We start from the raw sequence: 7,089 nt of genomic DNA, 5'->3' as shown, positions 1-7,089 counted from the left end.
CACAGGACAACCTTGGCAAACAGCCAGTCTGCAGACATGCCTCCCTAAAGGCCAAACAAGTGTTTCCTGAACAGAAGTAGGAATCTGCCAGCCTGGACCACGATTTCCTAATAGACATATGAAGGGACCGAGGATGAGCAAGCTCTCCAAACAGCTCAGAGCAGCAGCGATCAGCAGAGACTTCCTGAAGATGCCACCCACCATCATAGAGCTCTCCCAACCATTTGGACCACAAGAGCAGGAAGGACATCACAAACAGCCACCAGCCCACCCACAGGCCTGCCTCTTCTGAGACAGCTCATCTGGACCAGAAGCCTCCAACACCATATCCTAAGGTCACTGGAATTCTCATGCACAGCACACAGCCTCCCCCTGCTTGGCCCAAGCTACCCCGCCACACGCACACACGCACATGCGCACATGCTCACACAGCAAGTGCAAGGGCCCATCTCTCCTGAAGAGCTAGCCACAGGACACAAGTAACTGGTGATTTCTATGATAAAGATGCCGACCCCACCAAGGAGGCCACCACTCCAGCCAGCAGAGCTTCTGCGTCTTTCATAACTCCACCATTGCTTGTGCCTTTATATCTCCTTGAGAAGACATGACCTAAACTAGATCTTCTATTTGTCCAAAAAGATGTAACAAATGCCATAATCTGAGGCATGAGTCGTCAAAGAAAAAAGAAAGCAATCCTTTGACCTGTCTAGAATTATTATCCTTCAAAAATCTGGTTCTTCCAACTACCAGCAATGAACCAAACTGCTTTGCCCACCCCCCAGCCCTGGCCCCTCCTGCCCCTCCACCCACCCAACACTGGCAACCTCAGCTCTGCCTGAAGGTTGCCTGCTAGGGAGACACTACACCTCGTCCCCACCTGAAGCCTTCTTGGATCTGTGCTTGGATGAAAACCTTTCCTTCTTCAGGAATGGGCAACAGAGCCACAGCATAAAACCTACCAAGGAGGGACACCCTCTCTTCCTGGAAGGCTGGAAACGACACCCAAACAGGAGGTTTTAGAGCCAGCACCCAAGACATCAAACAAGAAGCAGGGCCATACCCCATTTGCCTTCGGATGGCAAATAAAAAGCCAGCCACCAACAGCACATCATCAGAGGGCCTCATCACAACTGGAAGTATAGGGTGCAGGCCTTCGAGGATTTAGAAAGACAACCTAAAGAATGGAGATTCCAGATGTTTCCATCTCGACTTCCATCCAACCAGTCAAAAGACTGTTCTGGGGACTACCTGAAGGAGGAACCACCTGTTCTCAGGTTTGTGGTAAAAAGAAAAAAAAAACTATATTCATATACACAAGATCAAATTCCTGTTCCCTGTATGACATCCACTGTTTAACTGTCACTAGTATTTTACCCAGCAGGAAAGGACTGAAAGCGGCCATTCGGAGCTTCAAAGCCTTACAAACCTTTAGGTATAAGCAATAGGCACTAGGAGTACCAAGCAGGGGTGGGGTGTGGGGTGTAGGATCTGCTGCCTAGATCAGGATCCAGCCAAATGGGGCTGGGGATTCAGAAAGTCTACGGTCCCTCAACTTCGAAAACACCTCCAGTCAGTGTACAGAATTCAGATGGGGATCAGCAAGATTAAGAAATCTCAACAAACAACAACGCAGCTCGCTATAGCCAATTTTAGACTCTCCACCACGGCGACCCTCCTCCATTCCCTGGGGGGAGGAGCCGGGGGAGGATGGTTTCCTTTGTAAAACCCTGAGACAAGATGAGATGGATGGAAGGTGCTTCTGGCATCTAATGGGTGGACAGTGCCAATCATCCTACAGTGCATAGGACAGCCGACCTCCCCCTACAAACACACAAAGGATTCCGATCCAACGTCAGTAGCGCTGAGGCTGCCTGCTCTAGATACAGGCACTCGAACCCCACACACCAGGCATCCAACTGGATGCCAGGATGTCTCTGAGCACCTCAACTAAGCTATAGACTTCATTACCGGGACAATGTAGACTCTAGAAATGCAGGCACAAGACACGGAGATCCCCAGGGTTTGTTGGGGATGGGGCTTAGCAGCCTCTCATGCCCATTCAGGAGCCCACCGGTCATAACCGAATGCTCAGCTATCAAGGTCGGGTACTCTTTTTTTTTTTTTTTCAAGTAATTCGACTGTTTTTTAAAAGAACCTCCGTAACTAAAAGGAACAATGTTTGAATGAATTGCTTCTACATGCAGCCTCGCTTACGCCTCCCAAGTATCCGATCGGGACTATCATCACCATATGACAGAAAAGAGGACTGGGGTACAAAGATTTAGACAAGGTTCCCAAGATGACACAGCTAGTAAGTGCCAAAGCCACAGACATGTCCTCCTCCTCCTCCCCCTCACCCCCGTCCCCGCCCCGGAACACTGAGTTTGGAAACCATTCGTGGACCCTGAAGTGGGAACCCAGGCACCTCTGGTTCCACGTAGCTCTCCGCTTGGCTCACCCACATGAAGCAGGAACTTTTCGCTGAGCCTAAACGAACCTAAAGACGTCATTTTCAAGCAAGTACTGTTCAAAGGTCTGAAGTGGATGTGGCCACGGAGGTGGGTTCCAGGCATTAATCTTTGATGCTTCCTGGAAACTGGCCGCTCCCCTGGTCTCCGTGGGGGTGGGGGTGGGGATGAGGGTGTTGAGGGGGCGGGGAGCGGGTGTCTCCAGGTTCAGCTCTAGCTGGCTGGCTCTCTGCTCCTAGGATATGATGCCTGATGTCTCAGGGACTCTGTCAGCTCCTTCTCCGCTCCACCCTGTGCTGGTACATCAGCAGCGCTGCTGGCTGATTTGTGACATTAGCAAACCAGCTCCAGGATTTACTTAATTCTCCTGGACTTGCCTGCTCAGAGGCTGCCAGTGCTCTCCGTGAGGACAGAAATCTGCTATTCCCTAGAAAGAACGCAAAGAAAATAACCGTTGGTCACAAGGTTGCCTTATTTTGCTTTAGCCAAACTGCTGCTGGGGTCCCTAGGCCTCTCTCTGCTCCTGATTCATAGTGGGAGGCTCTAATCCTAGGCCTCGAAGGCTACCGATTAGGCAACAACCAACCTTACCACTCCAGGAATTGGTATTGAGAATCCCAGCCCAGGAGCTGTACCTTGCCCTTTATGTCCCAATGGCCACTCCCTCAATCCTTTCGCTATTGAGACCCACCAAGCACATCACCCTTACGTCCACGGGAAGCCTGTGACAATCAGGAAGCTGCATTTATCCAAATTGCATTCAGAAACATGAGTTGCTTTTTTTTTTTCTGATAATTTGGTGATACATCCAAATCTAATTTTCCATTTGTTTCCAAAAACTGGCCTGGCAAGATGGTTCCGTGGGTGAAGATGCTTGCTACCAAGCCTGATAACATAAGTTCAAGTCTCAGATCCTATATGGTAGATGAAGACAACTAACTTCATGGTATATGTGTACCATGGCATAGATATGAGCAAGACCCCCCTCGTGCCACAAATACACACACACACACACACACACACACACACACACACACACAAATGTAATTTTAAAAAAAAGAAAACAGGCAGACACACCAAAGGGAACACATTTGTCACTTTTAAATTTTTGATTTAGGGGCAGGTAAGATGGCTCAGCCAGGAAAGGAGCCTACCCTGAGGCTTGAGAACCTGAGTTTGAGCCCCAGGACCTACACTGTGGAAAGAAAGACCAACTCTTGAAAAGCTTTACTCTAAGCTCCACACCCGTGTGCCATGTACATATGCATATGCCCCCACACACTCAACCAGTCGATAAATGTAACTTTAAAGACAATAAACTAGTGTTTTAGACTGACTTATTTAGTGCATGTGTTAGATCCATGCACATCTATTCATCATATGTGTGCAGTGCCCATGGATGCCTGAAGAGGATTGTCCAACACACTAGAACTGGTGTTACCGAGGCTTGTGGGTCACTGTGGGGGTGCTAGGGGTCAAACCGGGGTGCTCTCAAACAATGGTCAGTGCTTTGAACCTCTGGGCAATCTCTCATTTTTGAAATGAGTTTGATGTCGTGAAAACTAAACACCCTGCCTCCCAACACCTGTAGCACTAAACGATCACCAGGCCCTGGCCCTGTCTGATATGCAACCCTTCTCCAGGAATTTCCCACTGTTAGGGGATTGTCATGTCACCAGAACCAACAGAGTGTGCTGTCTGATGCATTTTGATAGTTAACAGGCACTGCACAAACCCCACCCCACCCTGTCTCCGCCATCCTTATGTGGGTGCTCTTGAGGGGTCTTTCTGGAAAGCAGCAATATCTCCTGGACTGGCTGCGTCATCCCTGTCACTGTGCACAGGTGGCCTTGGGAAGGGGCTGGAAAACGCCCACTTCAGGACCTCCGTCTACATCAAGAGGAGGTTGTGTTCCCATGACTCTGATCTTTTAAGAGTGATGGAAGCCCCCAAAGCCAAGGTCCAGCACCCTCACTAGTCTTAAACAGTAGCATCTCAGGCCAGAATGGTTTAGAGTTGATGTGTCTTACACCAGGCAGGGAAGGATGAGCCCCACAGGATGCTGATGGGTGAGCAGCCTAGAAATGTGTGGTGTTTGTGATCACACAGCTGGTCTGGTGGGAGGGTGAAGCCGAAACTAGATCTGTGTTCTCAGCCTAGGCTGTTCTGCTTCTTTGGAACCTTCTCTGTTCTACATCCCACAGAGAGCAGGCTGGGCAGAGAAGAGCCTACTTCCACCCTGCCTTCCACCCTGACCGAGAGCAGCCTGGTGCTGCAGTTATGTCCAGAGAGCATGCTGCTACTAGGGTCATCAAGAGGGAGAGAAGAGACCCAAGAAACTACAGATGAAGCCAGGGTGCCCTCTGCTGGCTAACCACTGGACTAGTCAAATCTTGGATACAGGGCAGGTTAGAGATGGGTCTCAGGAGTGGGGGGTGGGGGGACCTATAGAGGGACTCCTTCCATTAAATATCACATCTTCTGAAGCCCCAGGAGCCACTAGGGATGTCACTATGGGAACCAAGAATGACTTCTCAGCCCCCTATAGAGTGTCTTGAGGTAGATGCAAATCAAACAAACACAAAACCAAACCAACCAATGGCAGTATAGATTTGACAAGACAGACACCTCTCAGTATTCTGGGCTCAAGTAGAAAAGCAAATGCCAAAGAAAACTAAAAAGTAGGGTCTGTTTGTGATGGAGCGCCCAGCTTTGAAGAGAAAAGAGAGGCAGATGGGGATGGAGAAGGAAGTGCATTCTGGGAAATGGAACTGACTCAGCCACCTTATTCCCTCCACTTGCCTTTGGTGCCTCCTCTGTCTTGCTCCTGTGTGCTGATCAGAGGTTGCTGAGCTTATCTTGGAAGAGAGGACCTCAATTGAGAAAATACCTCCATCAGATTGGCCTGGAGGCAAGTCTATGGGACATTTTCTCTATTAATAACTGATGCTTGAGGGTTCCAGTATCCCACGGTGGAAGGTGCCATCCCTGAGCAAGTGGTCCTGGGTTGTATAAGAAAGTGGACTGAGCAAGCCGCAAGGACTAAGCCAGTAAGCAGCACTCCTCTATGGCCTCTACTTGAGTTCCCGCCTGGACTTCTTGCTCTGACTTCCCTTGGGAATGGAGTGTGATTAGGGTATGTGAGCCAAATAAACTCTCTCCATCCCCAAGTTGGTTTTGGTCTTGGTGGTCATCGCAGCATTGGAAAGCACACTAAGAGACCACCTTACTCTCCATGCGCCTCTCTGCCTCCAAGGGTCATCCATAGCTAGATTACATAGTCTTCTCCTAACCACAAGCCTGTTACACGGTAGAGTGGAGATAAAGAGAGACATTCCCTCCTAAGGATACAATAAGAATGGTCCGTGACCATGTGCGCTACATACCTGGCATTCCAAGAGTGCACAGGCCATGATGCCTCTACTCTGCTTGCTTCCCACACTTCCCAGACAAGGTTTCAATGGGTTTGCACCATTGTGGAATTCTCAGCGGCCCCTTGAGTTGCCCCTTCCATTTCTTCTTGCCCCTTATTAACGATAACGTTGTTAGAGTGCATTTTTCTACACCACAACCCCATACACAGGGGCTCATCTCACCCTGCTGTGAGGCTTTGATGCTAGTGTCTTCCCACTTTAGAGCTAAGAAAACAAAGCCAATCCTACCTCTTGGGAAGCAAAAAGGGGATCAGAAATTCAATGCTATTCTTGGCCCCATAGAGCTTTAGAGGCTAGCCAGGACTACATGAGGCTTTGTCTCATACATACATAGCTCACAGGAACACAACTTGCATTTGAGTGCAAAGGTACCTGAACCAGATGCCAGCGTTAGCCTGTCTCTTCTCCTCCAACACGAGACTACCTAGGACTCCGTGACCCTCAGGGTACCCTTTCTCCCTCCACAATTCATCCTCACACAGTTGTGGGGCAAATCTTATTTGAGTCTTCTTCTTTGACCAGCAGGTTCACATCTCCAAAGATCAGTGGGTGGGCTATGGACACATGCATGTTTTTCTCCCCCAGAGCCTCAAGCATCCCCAACTCCCAGCCCCTAACTCTCATGAGCCTTGGATAGCTATTCCCCATGTCCTTCATTGAGAATCTAAGTTCGTGCCAACCAGAAGTTCAAGCTCCTCATGACTCTGCTGCTCTGGTTCATAGGTGCCTTCAGGGGTCTCCTGCCCTGGTTTGAGTTAGTTTAGACCCTGTAGGGTGGGAATGTCCTCAGTGTCTCTTACCAAGCCAGGCAGATGCAGGCCTCACTTCTTTCCAAAACGAGCATCCTTGACCAGTTGCCCTGTTCTGCTCATGAGACTGGTGTCAGTGCCTTGACCTATCTCTTTCCAACTGTCTTCGTACCACCCGTGACCCTCTCTCTAACTGCCACCTTCTAACTGCCTCTGGAGTGTTCACTTCCTGCACATTCCAACAAACCAACTGCTCATCCTGTCCTCCAGAGGCTCGGGCCAGGTCCCTCCCCATCAGGGCCTTACCATTCTTTGCCCTTCACTAGAGTTATTTTCCAGGATGCATCTCTCCCAGTTACAGACTCCTTAGGTACAGCAACTGTCTTATCATTTCATCTCCACATCACTGATCACAATAACTGTGACCCAGAATTACTA

At 49.4% G+C, this 7,089-nt stretch overlaps 1 long non-coding RNA gene across 2 annotated transcripts; it reads right to left on the bottom strand.

Moving 5' to 3' along the window:
* Positions 1-1,513: 1,513 nt before the first annotated feature.
* LOC116070165 lies at positions 1,514-6,843 on the bottom strand. Of its 2 annotated transcripts, none has more exons than XR_004110295.1 (3): positions 6,703-6,843; positions 5,855-5,994; positions 1,514-2,895 (listed from the first exon to the last, which is right to left on the bottom strand). It is a non-coding gene; the product is annotated as an uncharacterized LOC116070165 (long non-coding RNA). The 2 variants fall into 2 exon arrangements; XR_004110294.1 differs by lacking the exon at positions 1,514-2,895 and adding an exon at positions 2,905-5,470.
* Between the last annotated feature and the right edge of the window lie 246 nt (positions 6,844-7,089).

Source organism: Mastomys coucha, unplaced genomic scaffold (assembly GCF_008632895.1).
Source record: "Mastomys coucha isolate ucsf_1 unplaced genomic scaffold, UCSF_Mcou_1 pScaffold22, whole genome shotgun sequence".
Classification (NCBI taxonomy): Eukaryota; Metazoa; Chordata; class Mammalia; order Rodentia; family Muridae; genus Mastomys; species Mastomys coucha.
The sequence above is the reverse complement of the archived record's forward strand: the minus strand, read 5'-3'. Positions and strand labels throughout refer to the sequence as shown.